The sequence below is a fragment of the Leopardus geoffroyi genome, chromosome B4, assembly GCF_018350155.1.
Source record: "Leopardus geoffroyi isolate Oge1 chromosome B4, O.geoffroyi_Oge1_pat1.0, whole genome shotgun sequence".
NCBI lineage: Eukaryota > Metazoa > Chordata > Mammalia > Carnivora > Felidae > Leopardus > Leopardus geoffroyi.
In genome coordinates, this window is record NC_059341.1 from 80,330,001 (window position 1) to 80,351,761 (window position 21,761).

General features: G+C 39.0%; 1 protein-coding gene across 6 annotated transcripts in view; it reads right to left on the reverse strand.

Annotated features, from left to right (window-relative positions):
* Positions 1–21,761, reverse strand: part of ATF7 (activating transcription factor 7) — an 86,665-nt gene that overhangs the window by 29,945 nt on the left and 34,959 nt on the right. The window lies entirely within an intron of this gene.

The window sequence follows — 21,761 nt, forward strand, 5'->3', positions numbered from 1 at the left end:
CGAACCCATTAACTATAAGATCGTGATTTGAGCGAAAGCCAAGAGGCAGACACTTAACCGACTGAGCCACTCAGGCACCCCAAAAACCATCATTTTAGGGAAGAGTAGTGGATTAGGCAAAGGTATAGAGTTTCATAACATTGGTAATGTTCTAACAATCTTTTAAAAAGATGTTTATAATAAGTTCTTCATGGAAATTTCATAGACGTAGCCTGAAAATTTCTGCACAATGTTCTAGAATCTAGAATGATTTTCAAGCAAAGTCCTTTTTTTAAAAAAAATTTTAATGTTTATTTATTTTTGACAGAGAGAGAGAGAGAGAGACAGAGCATGAGCAGACAGGCAGAGAGAGAGAGGGAGACACAGAATCCAAAGCAGGCTCCAGGCTCTGAGCTGTCAGCACAGAGCCCGATGTGGGGCTCGAACTCACAGACCGCGAGATAATGACCTGAGCTGAAGTCAGACGCTCAACCAACTGAGCCACCCAGGCGCCCCAAGCAAAGTCCTTTTCTACTATCAGAAGTCAAGCCTGCTCAAAACTGAGCTGAGAGAAAGATTTTAAAACTCAATCAGGTTTTGTGCTGGTCAGGATCACTTAGTATTTTAAAAGGCAACTAACTCCCCTTCTGTTAGAATTGTGCTCCACAGTCCTGACTTGTCTTATTGTCCTCTAGCCCTTGCTCCTCTCTGTTGCACGCCCCCTCCCCCTTCCATGCTATGCTACCATGTTCCCCCTTGAACTACTGAGCTATTTATTTTTTCCAAATCAAAAGCTGGGATCTGAAAAGAACTGAAGATGGCTGAAGGGATTTCCCACCCATCAGCAGCTCAGAAGGTTTGATAACTATGAACCCTGATAGGAAAAAAGCTGTATCTTTATTCTCACTAAACCCTGAAATTTAACATTCCTAACTCATAATAGAAATCACACGTATTTTCTTACCACATATATCAAAATATCCTTTATACTCATCACTATTTTGAAACTATGGTAGTCACGAGACCCACACTGGAATTTGTTATCTAATAACGTATTCCATTATTAAATATTTTAAGAATAATTTTGAGAACAATTATTTCAAAATAACTGGTTTCCTTTATAATCCTATATATTTTACTTTACTAATTTAAAAACAATATTCTGAGAAGGGGTTCACAGCCTTCACCAAATTGTCAATGGGGATCATGACACCCCCCAAATTTAGAATCTCTAAAAAAAAAAAAGTCCCTGACTAAATCAGGTAATGCACTTCAGAGGAGGAGGCAAATGGGCCGAATTTTAGGAAGCAGGGCACTGGCCTGGGCTCTCCCTGTAATTTGTAATACAATTTTTTTTTAAAGTAGGCTTCATGCCCCAGCGTGAAGCCCAACATGGGGCTTGAACTCACGACCCTGAGATCAAGATCTGAGCCGAGATCAAGAGTCAGAAGCTTAACAGACTGAGTTACGCAGGCGCCCCTTTAATACAATTTTTATATGGCTAGAGTAGGAATGGGAGGATAAAAGTATGCTAAAGCTTTTTATCAAAGTGAATGTCAATTTGGCTATTATGTTCATTGTTCCTTTTATTCTCTTACATTTATAAAAGTTAACCCTTAAGGGGGTGACTGGCTGGCTTAGTTAGTTGGTGGATAGTGCAACTCTTGATCTCAGGGTTATAGGTTTGAGCCCCACACTGGGTGTAGAGATTACATAAAAATAAAATCTTCAAAAAAAAAAAATTTAAAGTTAATCCTTAAGAATTCCCTAGACCAGTCTTGAAATGCAAGCTTAGCAAACCCATCCCTCTGAAAGCAATTTCTCAAAATATCTAAAATCATTAAGTGATAAAAATTTTGACCTTATTATTCTATTGAATTAAAATGAGCAGAGGAGCTCCCAAAAGGATTTCCTTTTTGAATTATTGCCCATTTAAAAATCTAACTCTCCCATTTGTTAATACCCTTAATGGGTCTTCCTTTGTTCTTTGGTCTTACCTATGACTAAGGATTTGGCAAAGAACCACTGAGGGAACAGTCACTCTGGTTGTAGGGTAAATAATGATAATGTTCAAGGAATATGTAGATGTCAACCATCTTCAAGACAGCAGAGGGCTGATTATCATTCAAAATGGAGACTGAAGAATGTAAGTCATACTGGATCAAAAAGGCAGTTTACATGCCTTGGGAGAGGATTTGTATAGTAACTTACGGTTTACCATCTAATTTGCTCAAGTAAATGAATCAGGGCAGTTTCTTGGCATAAATAGGTGAGGAGAAGTATTACGTGGTAATGTGCACCCTATCTAGAGAACAAGATGATTTAGCTCTGCCCTATTCAATATGGTAGCCATTAGCTGCACGAGGCTATTGAGCACTTTAAATGTGGCTAGATGTACTGTAAGTCAAAACGCACACTGAATTTCAATGACAGTACAAAAAAAGAACGTAAAATATCTCATTAATTTCATGTTGATTACATGTTGAAATGATAAGATTTTGGATATACTGGGTTAAATGTATTATTAAAACTAATTTTACTTATTTACTTTTACTTTTTAATGTGGCTACTAGAAAATTTTAAATTACATATGTGGTTTGCATTATATTTCTTTTGGTCAGCTCTGACCTAGATAATATCCTCAAAGATCCAATGGGAATTTTACTCATGTGCCAGTCTTGAGTCTTTCCCCCAAACCCATTTTCTCTAAATATAGTTTATACTATATGGCAGTGGTTCTCAAGCAGGGATAACTCTGACTCCCAAGGGACATTTTAGCAATGTGTGGAGACATTTCTGCTGATCACAACCAGAGGGATGCCACTGGCCTCTACAGGGTAGAGCCATGGGATGCTGATAAATATGCTGAAATGCACAAGCCAAGGCTCTAAAACAAAGAATTATCTGACCCAAAATATCAACTGTGTCTTTGTTAAGAAATTCTGCTACACGGTAACAGGGAAGGAGAGAAAGAAACAAGGGGAAAAAAAAAAAAGGCTGTTTTTTAGTTTCCCTTGCCAAACTGCCAACACATGTTTTTGGATCTAAAACTTGGAAGGGAAAAAACACAGGCAGAAAACTCCCAACCTCATTTTATAAAATGGCTGATGTACTACAGATCTGCAAATACTTAGGATAGGGAAATTAGGAAGACAGAGACAGAAGGCACTATAATTGGGAGAAGAACAAATTAAATGGAATTCTCTCTCACGCATTGTTTTGTTAGTTACAAAGAGGTAATACAGAAGAAGCAAATCAAAACAATTTTGGCTACTTTTGATTTTTACTCCCCAATGGAGATTTTCTTAGTTTAAGAAATGTTAAGAAACATAAAATAGAATGTAAGGGGTATGAGGAAATTGATCCGAAAACTCGTTATCAGTTGTGAAATGGGCAGGGACAGTATAGTTTCTTATTAACAATTTTCTACAGGAGATCTTTGGTAAAAAATGCTTTCCGTTTCTAGAAGTTTGAGCTTCTCCTATCCTTCTGTGATAGTAGAATCTGGTATCCTACCTACTAGCAAACTGACCAAATGAACAGAGTAAAGAGTAAAGAGTGCGGAATGGCCTGAAGAACAAACATGGATGGTGGGTACTGTAAATCAGAAATACATCTCAATGGGGGCACCTGGGTGGCTCAGTTGGTTAAGTGTCTGACTTTGGTCTAAGTCATGATCTTGCCGTTCCAGAGTTCAAGCCCCACATTGGGCTCTGTGCTGACAGCTTGGAGCCTGGAGCCTGTTTCAGATTTTGTGTCTCCCTCTCTCTCTGCCCCTCGCCCGCTCACGCTCTCTCTCAAAAATAAATAAACATTTAAAAATTAAAAAAAGAAATACATTTCAATGAATGAAGTCTTAAGATTTTAAGTTTTTTAGGGACGGCTGGGTGGCTCAGTCGGTTATAAGCGGTTATAAGCGTCTGACTTCAGTTCAGGTCAAGATCTCACAGTTTGTTGAGTTCGAGTCCCCTGCTGGGCTCTGTGCTGACAACTCAGAGCCTGGAGCCTCTTTCGGATTCTGTGTGTCCCTCTCTCTCTGCCCCTCCCCCACTCGCACTCTGTCCCTCTCTCTCTCAAAAATTAACATTAAAAAAAAAGGATTTAAAATTTTTTAATTGGTATAGATCATGTACAAAAAACCACAAATATTAAGTGTACATATAGCTCAATGAATTTTTATATGAATAAATGCCCACTGTGATTACAACCTACATGAAGACATGAAACATTTCAGGCACCCCGAAGGTCTTCTTCATATCCCTCTTTTCTTAAGCTTTTAAATGAAATGATCACATAAAACCGTATAGTACCTGGCATACAGCATGTACTCAAGCTAGTTCTCTACATTTTACTCTCCAGGTAGACAGGTATTGTAGTATAAATTAGTTTTTCTTTGCAGAATAACTCTAAAGTCAGTGTTTAGAGAGAGTGCTTTTCTTAATCTAGTTAAAACTAGTCTCTCAGAAACTTTCTGAAATAACAGCACTAAACAGAACTGAAGAGAAGGCTCAGGGTGAAGGAGAGCTCAAGCCAAACTAGAGCAAAATTTTTGCCTATTGACTCTGAGCCAGGCACAAGCATACGGGCATTAGAAATGTAATAGTTTCAAGCTAAATCCTGGGTAAAGTATTGTGACCAATGAAATTTCTGTTCAATATGCACTCAAACCCTAGCCAAATTCATTCCTGAAATGTTGTTTTTGGCCACCACAGCTCCAGTTTCCATGTAGATTTGTCTCACATTTAAAAATGCTCTTATGCCCTGACCTATGATTAATACAAGTCCCTTTCCTTGTTTTAGAAGAGTAGACTGGGGGAAGGAGACAAATGAGAACTCTTTAGTTATTAGGAAATGAGCCCTGAATGCTAAACTATCAGGAAACAATGCAAGGAACTGAGTTTATATTTGTGATAGTCTGGAAATTCATTTATGCTGAAACCAAATCTATCTCCTTCTCCAAAGTTTCTGGGTTTGGCAGTGCTGCATGGACAGAATAACTTTCTTTTTTTACAGTATCTACACATGGACATATTTTGATGAAAGAAAATAGCATGAAAAAGCCATAGAAAGCTTAATAACTATGGGGGGCAAGCTCTAAAATACAGTGATATCAGTGCTACACAGAGTAGAGAGAATAACCAACCTTTTTATGAGCATTATTTAATCTCTTCAATTGATCACATATTCTGAAAGGAGAAACTAGGAGATCTGCAAGTCTTTATTTAAAAAAAATTTTTTTTAACGTTTATTTATTTTTGAGACAGGGTAAGACAGAGCATGAACGGGGGAGGGTCAGAGACAGACGGAGACACAGAATCCGAAACAGGCTCCAGGCTCTGAGCTGTCAGCACAGAGCCCGATGCGGGGCTTGAACTCACAGACCGTGAGATCATGACCTGAGCCGAAGTCGCACTCTCAACCGACTGAGCCACCCAGGCGCCCCAACAGTCTTTATTTAAAAAAAAATTTTTTTTTTAAACGTTTATTCATTTTTGAGACAGAGAGAGACAGAACATGAGCAGGGAAGGGGCAGAGAGAGAGGGAGACACAGAATCCGAAGCAGGCTCCAGGCTCCGAGCTGTCAGCACAGAGCCTGACATGGGGCTCGAACTCATGAACTGCGAGATCATGACCTGAGCTGAAGTCGGACGCTCAACCAACTGAGCCACCCAGGCGCCCCTGCAACAGTCTTAATAATGCTTCTCACCGTCACTGCAGCGCTTCTATTCCCAACGCAAGAGATGGTTTGTGTTTGGGAAAGCAGGGAATGGGAGAAGAAGGGAAAGGACTAAATATACACACCTCAAAGCCAACATAACTTTCATTTGTACCTTAGTCAATCTTAGGCTCCTGTTCTCTACTTCAAGATGCTATTTACTAAGTGAGTCACACATCCTGCTTTGAATGCTTCATGGCTCTTAAATGAATCATTTCAAAGAACAGAATTGTTTAACAAATAAATACAACCACAGCAGTGGCAGCTCATAGGCAGTATGTGTGAGCAAGGTAATTTATAGAGGAACAGTAAGAACAGGAAACTTTTTCCCAAAATACTCCAAGAGAAAATGTTGTCAGGGGAATGCAGGAGGACAAACTAAAGGCGGGGGGCGGGGGGGGGGGGGGGCGGGGGGGAGAAAAACCCACCAAATTGTACCCAGGGTAAATTCCTTTGCCCATAGATTGAGGAATTTTCTGTTTGGAAAAGGCTATTTGAGTATCTTAAAGAGAAGATTCTGTCCACTGACTAAATTAGTCCACCATAAAAAGAGTTTTTAAGAGCAGAGACATTATTTGATAGTTAGTTTCACAATGAAGCCATCTAGTGCTCAAGAGCAAGGACCCTATTCATTTGTTTGTATGTGGAAACATCCCAAGCACCTAGAACAGTATCTGCACACAGTAGGTACTTAATATTTGCTGAATAAGTGCCAATTAGCATATATCACTAAAGTGCTACAAAGCATCCCCAACTTACAAACTCTTGTCCATGTGTACAATGGTGGCAAAATTTTCATCACCTATATCCAAAAGGAGTTGGTATCTTAAATACCCAACCTTTCCAATGGAACTAGAGGCTGGGTCCATTCAGGACCAAGAATATTCTTTTTTTTTTTTTTTTTTTTTTTTTAATGCTTATTTTTATTTGAGAGAGAGAGAGAGAGAGAGAGAGAAACAAGCCAGCAAGGGGCAGAGAGAGACAGAGACAGAATCTGAAGCAGGCTCCAGGCTCCGAGTTGTTAGCACAGAGCTGGAAGCAGGGCTTGAACCTGTGAACCGCAAGATCATGACCTGGGCCGAAGTTGGACACCTAACCATCTGAGCCACCCAGGCGCCCCAGGACCAAAATTTTCTAATGGGAGGAGCTTAGGATATGAAACAAATACAACTGCAAAAATTAAGACAAAAAGAAAAAGTCAAAATGGCAACAAAGGGGATTAAATCACTGAAAAGAAGTTCTTGATTCTGAGAAGGGGGTTGAAATCATTCTCAAAGGAGATTTTACAGGAACATAAAAAGCATTAGTTTTCTGCTCCTGTTGAATTTTTACGACTTGATTTTTTCCCTCTTCCACGGATGCTTTCTATCCAGGTCACTCTCTCTACTGATCTGCAAAGTCTACTTGTTTTTAGTTTTATGTCCCCATACAATTTGCCCATTCTCAGCCATGTCTTCCTCTCTTCCCTCTGTTTATTCAAATCCTACCATTTTTTCCTAGGCCCGGCTGAAATTTTTTTGAAATTTTTTGAAAACTTCTCTAATGATTCTTTAATAATCTATCTTTCCTAAATGTGTATGGTACTTCAACAGTTTGTACCACATAATTTAGAATTTTGGTCTATATGGTCTCATAGTTTTATCCTTTTAATGTACACTGTAAACCACTGAAGAGTTAAAAATGTATCCTACACTTATTCTTTACCCTCCCAGCTGCCCCATCTCGGGGCTTGGCCCAGTGGTGAGCATACAGTAGGGGCTCAGTAAATTTCTGTTTGAGTGGCTGGGTCAAGTTTTATTTTTTTATTTAAAAAAAAATTTTTTTGGGGCGCCTGGGTGGCGCAGTCGGTTGGGCGTCCGACTTCAGCCAGGTCACGATCTTGCGGTCCGTGAGTTCGAGCCCCGCGTCGGGCTCTGGGCTGATGGCTCAGAGCCTGGAGCCTGTTTCCGATTCTGTGTCTCCCTCTCTCTCTGCCCCTCCCCCGTTCATGCTCTGTCTCTCTCTGTCCCAAAAATAAATAAACGTTGAAAAAAAAAAATTTTTTTTTAATCACGGTTTATTTTTGAGAGAGAGACAGAGTGTGAGCAGGGGAGGAGCAGACAGAGAGGGAGACACAGAATCCGAAGCAGGCTCCAGGCCCTGAGCTGTCAGCACAGAGACTGATAAGGGGCTCAAACTCATGAACCGTGAGGTCATGACCTGAGTGGTAGGAGAATAATTGTTCAAAAACTTTATTACCTTTGGGTCCTAAGACTTTAACAGGGAAACACTTTCAGAATGTTCTGATGCCTTTCCATCTCCATTTCCAAAGTATACGTCACTGCTCAAATAAGTAAAAATTCATGTATCCTCTCCACTATTTTGTTAGACACCAAATTCCCTTTATTACAGAAAGGCATCTATGGTAATTTCAGCATGCTTGAATTATACTGCTGTTGTATGAAAGGACCCTGGTTCCATGCCTTATGGGTCAATTCACTTTCTTTAAGTAACACAGTCCATTGCTGAACTTCATTTTACTACCAACTAAAATGCTCTATGCAAAAAATGTCAATTCAGAAACAGCATCCTTTTCTTTCTTCACTCCCCAAACCACTAGTAGTAATTTTAACCACAACCTTTTAAGCAGTTTTGTTTGTTTGTTTGTTTGTTTTAGGATCCCAATTACTTGAATTTTATAGGGAACAATATCAGTATCCCCCAGGAGTCAAGCACTGTTGAAATATGGATTTCCTCCTTTTATAAAGTGTGGAGTATCTGACAAGAAGAAAAGGAATATTACAATCTAGTCAACGAATCACTTGGGAGGGGGAAGAATATTAAAACCACAATTGACATTGAATTGCTGGATCTTCATTGTTAAGATCTGGGATTAATATCAATGCTTATTCTACATTATTTGGATTAATGATAATACAACTATTCCTCTAAGTAGCAGAAGTCTCTTTTTTTTAATTCTTTTTTTTTTTTAAGTTATTTATTTATTTTGAGAGAGTGTGTGTGTGTGTGCAAGGAGGGGAAGGACAGAGAGAGAGAGAGAGGGAGAAAGAGAATCCCAAGCAGGCTCCGTGCTGTCAGCATGGAGCCTGATGAGGGGCTGAAATCCACGAACTGTGAGATCACCACCTGAGATGAAACCAAGAGTCAGACACTTAACTGACTAACCCACCCAGGCATCCGTAAGTAGTAGATTTTTTAAACACTCAGCCTGATCACTCACTTTAATTTTGGTTCCTTGTTCCTTCCTTTCGTTTATGACAATGTGAAATACCATGACCCCATAGGTGATGTCTTGTGTCAAGTAAGTTGCAGGTACCCAATATATCACAGCAAAATAGAAACTGAGCTCTCAAGGTCATATAGGCCATCTCCAACAGGGACTGAACAGTGTAGGACAGAGGGTAGTAAATATAATTTACCAGTTTAAGTTGGGAAAGGTTAGGTATTTTGTTTTTAAATTCTGCTTGTTGCTCAATGTGGTTGAGAAATATAATCTTACTTCAGGTTTCAATAGATTTAGCCAATGTTCTAATCCTCTCAACTTTTTTCCATGGGATTCCCTAGTATCACAGTAAACTAGTAAGCACAAATCTCTTTCTTCTCTGTTTTAATTTTTAAAATTTTAAATTTAAAATTTTTATTTATAAAATACACATGAAAGTTACCATCATAACCATTTGTAAGTGTATAGTCAGTGATATTACATTTACACTGTTGTGTGACCATCACTACCATCCATCCCTATAACTCTTTTCATCTGGTAAAACCAAACTCTAAACTTACTCAACAATAACTTCCCATTGCCTCTTCCCCCCACCCCTGTTAACCACCATGATACTTTGTCTTTATGACTCTGACTGTATAAGTATTTGTCTTTTGTGACTTACTTCACTTAGCATGTCTTCCAGGTTCATCCATGTTGTAGCATACTGCAGAATTTCCTTCCTTTCTAAGGTTGAATAATATCCCATTTATGTATATACCACATTTTGTTTATCTATTCATCAATCAAGGATGGGTACTTGGGTTGCTTCCACATTTTAGCTGTTGTGAACAATGCTGCTACAAATATGGGTGTACAAATACCTCTTCAAGACCCTGCTTTCAATTCTTTGGGGGACATACCCAGAAGTAGAATTCCTGGATCATATGGTAATTCTATTTTTAATTTTCTGAGTAGTCACCATACTGTTTTCTACATTGGCTACACCATTTAAAAAAATTTTTTTTTTTTTTTTTACATTTGTTTATTTTTGAGAGACAGAGAGAGACAGAGCACAAGCAGGGGAGGGGCAGAGAGAGAGGGAGACACAGAATGCAAAGCAGGCTCCAGGTTCTGAGCTGTCAGCACAGAGCCTGACGTGGGGTTCGAACCCATGAGCCATGAGATCATGACCTGAGCCAAAGTCGGATGCTTAACTGACTGAGCCACCCGGGCACCCCTGGCTATACCATTTTATATTCCCATCAGTAGTGCATAAGGGTTCCAATTTTTCCACATCCTCATCAACACTTATTTTTTTGTTTTTGTTTTTGTTTTAAGTAGACATCCTAGTGGGTGTGAAGTAGTACTTCACTGTACTTTTCGTTTGCATTTTCCTAATGATTAGTAATGTTTAGCATCTTTTCATGTGCTCATTAGCCATCTGTATATCTTTTTAGGAAAAATGTCTATTCAAGTCCTTTGCCCATTATTCAATCAAGTCATTGTTTTGTTTTAGAAATTCTCTACGTATTCTGGATATTAACCTCTTATCAGATACATGATTTGCAAATATTTTCTCCTATTGTGTGGGTTGTATTTTTACACTGTGGACAGTGTCTTTTTTGAAGACACATTTTATTTATTTTTTATTTGTAATTTATGCATTTTTTAAAGTTCTTACTGAAATTCAAGTTAGTTAACATACAACGTAATATTAGTTTCAGGTGTACAACAGTGATTCAACACTTCCCTACAATACCATGTGCTCATCACAAGTGCCCTCCTTAATCCCCATCACCTATTTAACCCATTTCCCCAACCTACCTTCAACAGTGTCTTTTTCTTTTAATTTTTATTTTCTAAAATTCTTTTTAAGTATGCTCCATGCCCAACATGGGGCTCAAACTCATGACTCCATGATTAAGAGTCGCATGCTCTACCAACTGGGCCAGCCAGGCACCCCTGATAGTGTCTTTTATTTTTTTATTATTATTATTGCTTTTTACATTGATTTATTTTTGAGAGAGAGAGAGAGAGAGAGAGAGAGAGAGAGAATGAGAATGAATGAATATGAGTGGGGAAGGGGCAGAGAAAGAGGGAATCCCAAGCAGATTCTGTGCCATTAGTGTGGAGCCCGATGTGGGGTTTGAACTCACAAACCATGAGATCATGACCCAAGCCAAAATTAGGAGTAGGACACTTAACCGGCTGAGCCACCCAGGTGCCCCTCAACAGTGTCTTTTAATGCACAATTTAAAAAAAAAATTTTTTTAAGTGTTTTTATTTATTACTGAGAGAGGAGAGAGAGGGTTATTCAGGGTCCCTTGTGATTACATATGAATTTTAGGATGGGTTTTCTATTAATAAAAGATGCCATTGGATTTTCATAGGTATTGCATTGAATCTTACTGCTTTGGGTAATACTGACATTTTAACAATATTAAGGCTTCCAATCCATGGGATGTGTTTCCATTTATTTATGTCTTCTTTAAATTCCTTCAGCACTGTTTTGCAGTTTTCATTGTACAAGTCTTTCACCTCCTTGGTTAAGTTAATTCCTAAGTATTTTATTCTTTTTGATGCTCCTGTAAATGATTTTTTTTTTTGTAATTTGGATTACTGACTAGAATCCTTTCATTTCATCTTGCAGGATTCCCTTAAGAATTTCTTGTACAGTAGGTCTAGTGGTCATGAAATGAACTCACTCAGCTTTCGTTTATCTGGGAATGTCATAATTTCTCCCCCACTTTCGTTTTTTGTTTTTAAAGATTTTATCTTTAAGTAATCTCCATACCCAATGTGGGGCTCAAACTCACAACCCTGAGATCAAGAGTCATAAACTCCACTGGCAGAGCCTGCCAGGCACACCCCTCCTCACTTCTGAAGGGCAGTCTGGTTGGATACAGGATTTTTGATGGATAGCTGGTTTTCTTTTAGCACTGCATGTATCAGCCTGTTGTCTTCTGACCGCCAAGGTTTCTGATCAGAAATCTGATAATTGAGGATCCTTGGTATGTGATGATTCACTTCCTTTTTGCTGCTTTCAAGATTCTGTCTTTGTATTTTCACAGTTTGCTTAAAATGTGTCTTGGTCTGGATCTCTTTAAGTTCATCTTACCTGCAGTTTGTTGAGCTTTTTGGATGTTTACAAGTCACGTCTTTCATCAAACTTGGAAAGTGTCAGCCACAATTTCCTCAAAGATTCTTCCTGCTCCTGTCTCTCTCTCTCTCCTTCCAGGACTACCACAATGTGTATGCTGGTCCACTTGTTTATCACACAGGTCCTCTAGGCTCTATTTGCTTTTCTTCAATCTTCTTACTTTCTGTTCCTCACACTTGATAATTTCCATTCTCCTATATTCAAATTTGTAGATTCTTTCTTCTGCCTGCTCATATCTACCTTCAAATCCCTCTAGTAAATTTTTCATTTCAGTTACTGTACTTTTCAGTTTCAGAATTTCTTTTTGGTTTCTTTTGAAGTTTTCTCTACCTTTATTGGTATTTCCATACAGTTCACACACTCTTAACTTTTGTCACATCTTCCTTTAGTTCTCTGTACATCTTTAAAACAGTTGTTTTAAAGTCTTTGTCTAGTGGATCTGCCATCAGGTCTTTTTTTTTTTTTTTCAACGTTTATTTATTTTTGGGACAGAGAGAGACAGAGCATGAACGGGGGAGGGGCAGCGAGAGAGGGAGACACAGAATCGGAAGCAGGCTCCAGGCTCTGAGCCATCAGCCCAGAGCCTGACGCGGGGCTCGAACTCACGGACCGCGAGATCGTGACCTGGCTGAAGTCGGACGCTTAACCGACTGCGCCACCCAGGCGCCCCAGCCATCAGGTCTTTCTCAGGGAGTTTCTGTTCTTTTTTTTCCTTTGAATACACCACATTTTGCTGTTTCTTTGTATGCCTTGTGATTTTTTGTTGTTGTTGTTGAACACTGGGCATTTTTTTAAGATTTTATTTTTAAGTAATCTCTACACCCAACGTGGGGCTCACACTTATAACCCTGAGATCAAAAGCTGCATGCTGCACTGACTGAGCCAGCCAGGTGTCCCGAACACTGGGCATTTGAATCTATTTAATAAAGTAGTAACTCTGGAAATCAGATTCTTCCCCTTCCTCAAGTCTTGTTGATTTTTGTTATTATTTTTGTGATTTTGGTTGTTGTAGGGTATTTCTGTACTGAGGATCAGTCTGAGGTATAAGCTTGGTATCTTCTTACAACTTTTCTGAGCCTTTCCCTGCACACACACAGTCACTTTCTAATTTTCTTATATATGCAGTTGTTTTCTAAGGGTGCTAGTCTGTCTTTATTTATTTATTTATTTATTTATTTATTATTATTTTTTTTTTAGCGTTTATTTATTTTTGAGACAGAGAGAGACAGAGCATGAATGGGGGAGGGTCAGAGAGAGGGAGACACAGAATCCGAAACAGGCTCCAGGCTCTGAGCTGTCAGCACAGAGCCCGACGCGGGGCTCGAACTCACGGACCGTGAGATCATGACCTGAGCTGAAGTCGGCCGCTTAGCCGACTGAGCCACCCAGGCACCCCGGGGTGCTAGTCTTTAATGTCTGGCTCCCAAATAGGGGAAAAGTGAAGAATAAAGTGGGGAAGGTGCCAACCTTTTAAAACTCCCTGAAATCACTTCAGCCAGATGGGGAGGGGCTTGCAACAATGAGGTGAGGTACAACAAAAATGGCTACCTACCTCTCTGTCCACACCTCTGTGATCAGATCTGTCATCTGATCAGAGCACAGATCTGATATTTGGAGGACAGGGTCCTTTCTGGCCATCTTAGCTCCCATATGCTGTGGCAAAGCTGCTCCAAAAACACATACACAGCTGCCTCACTCCTGGCTGGGGGTGGGGGAGAGTAGCTACTACTGTGCTGAGCTGAAATTGACTAAAATTAATCATAATTTACCTTCCAATCCTTTCCCCCTGTAAATTGCAAGCCTTTTATAGACTCTAGAATTCTCAAATAGTTACATCAGACAGATTCTGCCAGTACAACTGTTGTCTAGGAGGGGAGACAGATTTCTGGTGCTTCCTACTCTGCCACCTTCTCAGAATCTCTCTTTTTTAGTGTAATATTCCCTTGTGACTTTTTTCCAGTAAGGCCGTAAACTAAATTCTGGGTCCTATGACTTTAAAACTGGAAATGTGTATGGCTTATCAGGCCTCTCTGGTCCTGAAGAGACTGTTGTCAATTATTGCCTTGCACACTGGATTGTCGTCGTAGTGGAGGAGAGACAGGGAAGAGGTAATAGGTTTGAGGAAGACACATTGGTTTTTTAACCCAGTCTCCATTCCACACCCTTCTCCCTTGCTTTCCTCCCACTATAAAGGCTGAAAAGCCAGATACTCCCTTCCTCAGCCTCCCATACAGTTAAGATTAAAGCGGTCACACAGCTTAGGCCACAGAAATCCACAGGGGATTGAGATAGAAGACTGCACTTCTGGGAAAGCTGTTGTTTCCTTATAAAAAGGAAACTAAAAGAGGAAAGTTCCTGGTGCTGCTTCTTTTCTTTTTTTGCTCATCCTGTGACTGTGAGGCAACAAACTTGAGACTAAAAGGTATATGCTAAAAATGGTGGGGCAGGGAGGCTTAGCTGCTCAAATAGTCCTAATTCTAGACGTCTTGCGTTACAAGTGTTCACAAAGTTTTAAGCTATGGGAATTAGTTGCAGCTTAAACCATTGCTAACCAACACATGATGATTTTTAGGATAGATTCTTCCTCATTTTCTATTTAAGGAACCTGGAAATGGAATATGGAAGACAGTATCTCATTCTACATCTTCATGAATATTTATCAGTTGTACCTTAATGTAGAATTCCATTTCACTTTCACATAGCATACCAAATAGATTACTTCATCTCATCATCACCTATTTCCATGAGGTTCCTTACAAATACTGGCAATATACTGTTTGGGCTTTAGGGAAGGACAAAATGGTAAGAGAGAAGCACCTTGTCATGAGGCTCTTAAACCTGAGGTAGTTAAAGATCCTCTTGAATAACATATGGAGTTTTAGGTTGACCCACATCTTCTCTTATTCCTGGCTGCTCTTTCCCCTCAAGTACTTAATGGCTGGCTCTGTATTAAACGCCAGGACACTCTTGGGAATTCTACTTAAGACTGAACGAGATGCTGGGTGGCACAATTGGTTGAGTCTGACTCTTGATTTCAGCTCAGGTCATGATCCCAGGGTCATGGGATTGAGCCCTGCGTTAGGCTCTGTGTTGGGCTCCGTGCTGGGGCGTGGAGCCTGCTTAAGATTCTCTCCCCCTCTACCACTCTCCCCCAATCACGTGCTTTCTCTTCCTAAAAAAAAAAAAAAAAAAAAAAAAAAGAATGAACAACAATAGATCCATTATCTTTCTTTAGATAGTGGCTACTTACATAAATGGATTAAATGCTCACAAACTTTAAGGAACCAGTGCCTAGGAGCAGAGAAATCCCAGCAGTAATTCAGCAGGGCTTGGTCCTGTGTCCGTTACATGGCTGACTGGCTGACTGCTTTCTCCACAGCTCTTGCCTAATGGTAGACCTTTCAGTATTCTACCTTCCAGATGTAGCTCCTTAGTTGGAGTACTATTAAAGTTTAGTTCTTAACAAAACAGGGGAAGCTTTTTGGGTCAAAACGATTATCACACACTCCTATTAGGTTCTTTTGGACATTACACATTTATGTTTTTCAATCTCCACTCTCTTCCCAAATTCTTATTAGGATATTATGAGGTATAGAGCCCTTGAATAAGACATCAAACACTTTTATCTTCTATTTTGCCACACAGTAAGTGTTGTCATGCCTGGATCTTACATATGGGTGGGAAAAACAAGATACAGTGTGAACAGTGTGGGCCCTAACCATCAAAGTTAGTCTGATCTACGACACTGTGTTTTTCTCTTGGGCTGCTGAAAATTTCATTATGGAAAAAGAATAAACACTTCTTGATAATACAGGACATTCTGAATGCTTACAATGAGCTGAGTAGAGCATGTACGAATGACACTACAGAGCTACAATAGCTAAAATTCTGCCCCTTTAAGGACTTATACAATTCGTTACTATAACAGTTCAGCCAAAAAAAAAAAAAAAAAAAAAAAAAAATTGAACCTGGAGGAGAGAGACAGAAAGAAAGAGAGGGAGAAGGTAAGGGAGGGAGGAAAGGACGAGGGTGGAAGAGGAAGAGAGGAAAAAAGATAGAAAGATACAGATATCTCAGTCTCCAAAACTCCAAAATTGAGTGTTTCAATGATTGGGACAAGCTTACAAGACTTCACTCACTCACTCACTCACTCACTCTAAAATAACTCCCAAATGCAGCAGTATGTTTTTGTTTTAAACAAACTATCAAAACTTAACTGTCCACAGCCTCAGCAACTACAGTAGAGGTTACAGGCTAGTAAAGAAATAGGCAAAGGTTCAAATGGTTTGGCAGGTCCCTTGAATAAACCAGAAGCTTGTAAGATGTACTGATTCTGCCTTGCCACCTTAATTTGATGCAGAAATTCTTACCCTCTTACTGATACATTTAGCAGACTGATTATCTTTGTGTCTGACTTGGAAAGCCCTGAGATAAAACCAAGCAAATGGGAAACTCCTTATATTTTGGATGTGTTTTTTAGCCATAAGAGGTATTTTTTGGAATGTTGGCCACTGAACAGAGGTCTGCATTAGAAGAACACAGGCAGGCAGGGGAAAAGAATGGAACCTATGCTGCCTAACAGTAACACTTAGCCACACGCTTCTCGACTATCCATAGTGATCCAATACGGCAGCGACATCAGTGCTGGGGAAACTGCCCCTGCCAACCTTTCCAGCCGCATCTCCCACTGCTATCACAATCCATGTTGCATCATCACCAAGCTACCTGCAGTTTCTCTGAATGTACCATGCTGTCTCCTTCTTTTGTGTCTGCTCTGCTCTTATGTGTGGAATACTCTTCTCTAATATTCTTCTTTACCTTCTCTGTCTGGCAAAAATATATACATATACATATATATATATATATATTTTTTTTTTCTTTTTTGGCAAATTTTTGCCCATCTTTCAAAACTGTTAAAACATCATCTCCTCCTCCAGGAAACCTTCCCTGATGTCTACCAGCCCTCTCTGAACTTGCAAATATTTGTTTTATTACATTTATCATATTACAATGTAACTACATTTTTACGTGTCTGACTTCCCTATGAGACAGTGAATACTTTGTCTTTTACATCTTTCTGTCACTAGTATCTAGCATGGTATCTAACAGTATTTAAGTATTCAAGTATTTATTTTTTATTTTTTTTAAATATAATTTATTGTCAAATTGGCTAACATACAGGGTGTACAGCGTGCTCTTGGTTTTAGGGGTAGATTCCCGTGGTTCATTGCTTACATACAACACCCAGTGCTCATCCCAACAAGCGCCCTCCTCAATGCCCATCACCCATTTCCCCCTCTCCTACACCCCCCCTCAAATATATATATTTTTCATTAAACTAAAGCCACAAAAGCTAATTAGAGTCTGACTGAACTGAGAAAATTATTCATGGGCTAGTTTCTGGAAACCTGTCCCCAGTCTTAACTCAAGGTTGGAAATACCTGGCAAAATACACAAAGGGAAATGCCTTAATTTTATTCTTACAACAGATCCTCTGTGTGCACCAAGTCTCTCACCAGAGACATTTGTGAAAATCCATATTCAATTTTTGACTGTGGGCTAAAATGATAACAAATTGTTCCAATTATATAGAACCTCCCATCCTATTATATCAGAATATAGACAAAACCAGGAGGTGCTAATGGCATCCTATTAACCTTCACATTAACCTATCACATTACAACAGTCCCATCTGTTAAGGGAAGAGAGGAAAGAAAGGATAAATAAAGGCCATTAAGCATACTGATGGGTGTCAAGGAGGAATGAAGACTGGGACTCCTAGTCCTCACTTCTTGGTAACAAGTCACTATAGCAAAAGATTTCAAAGCACTGTGTGGTAGGCTTATAATGGCTCATATATTAGTTTGCTAAAGCTAACCCGAAACAACAGAAAATTAATTGTCTCACAATTCCATAGGTCAGAAGTCTGAAATCAAGGTGTCAGCAGGGCTGGTTCCTTCTGAAGATGTGAGGGAGAATCTGTTCCATGCTTACCTCCTAGTTTCTGGTGGTTTGCTAGCAATCTCTGGTGTCCCTTGGTTTGCGGTGGCATAACTCTAATCTTTACATGGTGTCTTCCCCGGGTGCATATCTGTGTTCGGTTTCCTCTTTTTATAAGGACATCAGTTATATTGAATTAGGGGCCCAACCTACTCTAGTATGATCTCATATTACTAATCATATCTACAACAATCCTATTTCCAAATAAGGTCACATTCTGAGATACATTCTGAGATAAGGACACATTCTGAGTCCTAACTTGGGGTTAGCACTTCAACATGTAAATTTTTGGGGACACAATTCAACCCGTAACAGCTCCCAAAGATATGCCCGTGTCCTAATTGCTAGTCCCCACAAATGTTAACCTAGATGATGACTGAACTGAAGATTTTGATATGAAGAGCTTATCCTGGATGATGCAGCTGGGCCCTCAATGCTATCACAAGTATCCTTGTAAGAGCAAGGCAAAGGGAGACACAAAGAGGAGAGGGTAATTTGAAGACACAAGCAGAGATTGATGTGGCCATAAGCCAAAAAATGTCAGCAGCCACCAAAAGCTGGAAGAGGCAAGGAAAGGATTCTTCTGAGTGCCTCCAGAGGCAATGTGACTCTGTTCATAGCTTGATTTCAGACTTCTGGCCTCTTGAACTATGACCATAACAAATATGGTAGTTTTTGGTAAAGTGTCAAAGTGAATCAAAAGACAAGACTCAACTACATGTTGTTTATAAGAAATTCACTTTAAACATAAATAAATAAATAAATAAATAAATAAAATAAAGACACATAAAGAGCAAAGGGATGGAGGAAGATATACCATTGTAACATTAATTACAAAGAGAGAAAACTTCAGAGCAAGGAACATTATCAGGAATAAAGAGGGGCCTTACACAGTAATAAAGGTGTCAATACTTCAAGACAGAGCAATCCTTAATACCTATGTGCCCAACAAGAGAGTGTCAAAATATGTGAGGCCAAAACTGATGAGAAAGAGAAATAGGTGAATCTACTATTATAGTTGGAGACTTTAACACTGCTCTATCAGAAATGGACAAATCCAGCAGGCAGAAAATCAGTAAAGACACAGATGAATTCAACAGAGCCATCAATGAACTAAAATGACATCTATAGAAAACTTCATCCAAGAATAGCAGATTACACATTCTTCTCAAATTCACATGGAAGGCACATTCACCAAGACAGACCACATTCTGGGTCATACAACACACCTTAAAAAATGTAAAAGAACTGGGGCACTTGGGTGGCTCAGCTGGTTCAGTGTCCAACTCTTGATTTGGGCTCAGGTCCTGATCTCACGGTTTGTGAGATTGAGCCCCACATTGGGCTCTGCACTGACAGTGTGGAGCCTGCTTGGGATTCTCTCTCTCTCTGCCCCTCGCCAACTCGTGCTCCCGCACTCTCTCAAAATAAATAAACACGAAAAAAACACAAAAAACAACCCAGCAACTGTACTATTTCTGCTCTTAGACCACAATGGAATTAAGCTAGAAATCAAAAGGAAAGCAAAAAAGACAGATGAAAAGTCCTCAAATATTTGGAATTAAATAACATTTCTTTTTTTTTCTTTTTTGTTTTTAGTTTTATTTATGTAAGTAATCTCTATACCCAATGCGGGGATCAAACTCACAACCCGGAGATCAAGAGTCACATGCTCTTCCAACTGAACCAATGAGGCACCCCTAAATAACACACAGGTTAGAGAAGAGAAATCTCTAGAGAAATTCTAAAATATTCTGAACTAAATGGAATTAAAACTACACCTTATTGAAATTTGTGGAATACATGAAAGCAGGACTTAGAGGGAAATTTAGAACATGAATGGATATATTAGAAAACAAGAGCAATCCAAAATCAATAATCTAAGCTTCTACTTAGAAAACTAAAGAATGAAGAGCAAATTAAATCCAAAGCAGAGAAAATAAATATTAAAAATTAGAGCAGAAATCAATGAAAATAAAAACAAGAAATCAATAAATGACACCAATAAAACCAACACTCATTCTTTGAAAGATCAGTAAAATCAATAAATCTCTAGCTATGCTAATTCAGAAAAAAAAAAAAGAGAAAACAAATTACTAACATTATCCATGGGCAGTAAAAGGCTAGCAAAGGAATATTATGTACAACCCTATGCCCCAAAATTTGATAACCTAGATGAAATGAACCAGTTTTTTAGAAGGCACAATCTGTCGAAACTTACATTAAGAAGAAACAGACACACTGAATAGGTCTGTATCTATTAAATAAACTTAACTAATAATTAAAACTTTGCAAAACAGAAAGCACCAGGCCCAAATGGGTTAAATGGTGAATTCTACCAAACATTTAAGGAAAAAAAAAAATCATACCAATTCTCTATAATCTCCTCCAGAGGACATAGGTAGAGGGAATACTCCCTAACTTATTCTATGAGGACAGCATTACCCTAAAACCAAAACCAGGCAAAGATATTACAAGAAATCACAGACCAATGTTTCTCATGAATATGGATGCAAATATCTTCAACAAGAAAGTAAGTAAAATCCAACAACGTATAAAAAGAATTATACCTCACAATCAAGTGAGATTTATCCCAGGTATGCAAGGATGGTTCAACATTCAAAAAATAATTAATGTAATACATCATATTGGCAGGCTAAAGAAAAATCACATGATCATATCAATAGGTGCAAAAAAAGCATTTGACAAAATCCTACACCTATGATAAAAACTCTCAGCAAACTAAGAATATAGAAGAACTTCCTCAACTTGATAAAGAACATCTACAAAAAACCTACAGCTAACATCATACTTAATGTTGAGAAACTCGAAGCTTTCCCACTAAGATTAGGTACAAGACAAGGATGTTTCCTCCCACTACTCCTTTTCAATACTGTCCCAGAAGTCCTAGCTAATGCAATAAGACAAGAAAAGGAAATAAAAGGTATATAGATTGGGAAGGAAGAAATAAAACTGTCTTTGTTGGTAGATGGCGTAATCATTATGTAGAAAATCCAAAAGAATCAACAACAACAACAAAAAATTCCTGAAATTAATAAGTAGTTACAATAAAGTTGCAGGATACAAAGTTAATATACAACAGTCAACTGTTTTTTCAATATTGTCAAGATGTCAATTCTTCCCAATGTGATCCATAGATTCAATGCAATCCCAATCGAAATGTCAGCAAATTATTTTGTGGATGTCAACAAACTAATTCTAAAGTTTAAGTGGAGAGGCAAAAGACCCACACTAGCCAACACAATATTGAAGGAGGACAAAGTTGACAGATTGACACTACCCAACTTCAAAACATACTCTAGGGGCGCCTGGGTGGCGCAGTCGGTTAAGCGTCCGACTTCAGCCAGGTCACGATCTCGCGGTCTGTGAGTTCGAGCCCCGCGTCAGGCTCTGGGCTGATGGCTCAGAGCCTGGAGCCTGTTTCCAATTCTGTGTCTCCCTCTCTCTCTGCCCCTCCCCCGTTCATGCTCTGTCTCTCTCTGTCCCAAAAATAAATAAACGTTGAAAAAAAAAATTAAAAAAAAAACAAAAAAACATACTCTAAAGCTACAGTAATCAAGACAATGTAGTATTGGTGAAAGAACAGACAAAAAGACCAACGAAACAGGATAGAGAGCCCAGAAGTAGACCCACAGAAATATACAGTCAACTGATCTTTAACAAAGGAACAAAGGCAATAC